Consider the following 993-nt stretch of genomic DNA (forward strand, 5'->3'; position numbering starts at 1 on the left):
AAGAAGTGAACAAGAGACTCAAAGTCAACTAAAAAGAGTAGAAATTTATTGTGAACAAGCCTGGACCTCCATGAATCTCCAAGGACTGACAGGCTGTATGGTTAGTTTTCAGTATTCTGCCTAAAGGAAAATCTCCACAGTAGGAAACAGAGATGAAACTACTATCTACAACTGACCGCATTCTGATGATGGTCTGACCAAGAAAATGGTGAAAGCTCTTCAAGTGTCTAATGTTCCCAATATGGGGACATAGAAATTCAGTAGAAACACTGGTGTCAGGTACATTAATCTAAATAAAAAGTCATTCCAGTAATTCCAGTGAAGCTCTGAGCAGGAGGTTGGACTAGATGACCACCTGAAGTCTCTTCCAACCCTAATTTTCTATGATTCTATAAAGAAAGGTTTTCTCTCTCCATACACACATTGTTTGCTAAACTGGTAATATCTAGTATGTAGAAGTGATACGAAAAAATTAAAGGAAATATTTAAATAAGGGCTCTTCCTACCCATGGTCAGTGGGGTGCTGACAGTATACACACATCTCTACAGGTTGGCAATGGATCAGCATTCACATTGCACCAACCATCAGTACCAAACGTCAGTCAGTCCACACCAGGGAAACTAATGAACCTCCTAGTGAACCAAATTCTGAGAATTTTTTGCGGAATCCCAGTGTTACTGCTACTCCCACTCTCTAGGATGGCTTAAACTATAACTCTGTATGGAGGCTTAAGGGATTGATTCCAATATTGAAAGCTCAAGGAGCACCAGACTCAAATTCTTTGATACTAGATCTTTGCTAGTGAAGATACTCCAGGCTCATTCCCGGGACCAACTTGCTGTCTATTTCCAGTATGGAGCATACTTACAGAGTTGGAGGGATGGGATGTGGGCTGGACATAGTCAAGCTCCCCTGCACCAGCATCCATCTTGACAGCATTGTAGACAAACCCTATCTGTGGTTTAAGTATATAAAAGGCCCTACATTTCACT

At 41.1% G+C, this 993-nt stretch overlaps 1 protein-coding gene across 2 annotated transcripts in view; it reads right to left on the minus strand.

Moving 5' to 3' along the window:
- The window catches only part of ZNF385D (zinc finger protein 385D), a 933,534-nt gene that overhangs the window by 827,747 nt on the left and 104,794 nt on the right, over positions 1-993 (minus strand). The window lies entirely within an intron of this gene.

This window comes from Gavialis gangeticus, unplaced genomic scaffold, assembly GCF_001723915.1.
Source record: "Gavialis gangeticus isolate Ggan-Ray unplaced genomic scaffold, GavGan_comp1, whole genome shotgun sequence".
Lineage (NCBI taxonomy): Eukaryota > Metazoa > Chordata > Crocodylia > Gavialidae > Gavialis > Gavialis gangeticus.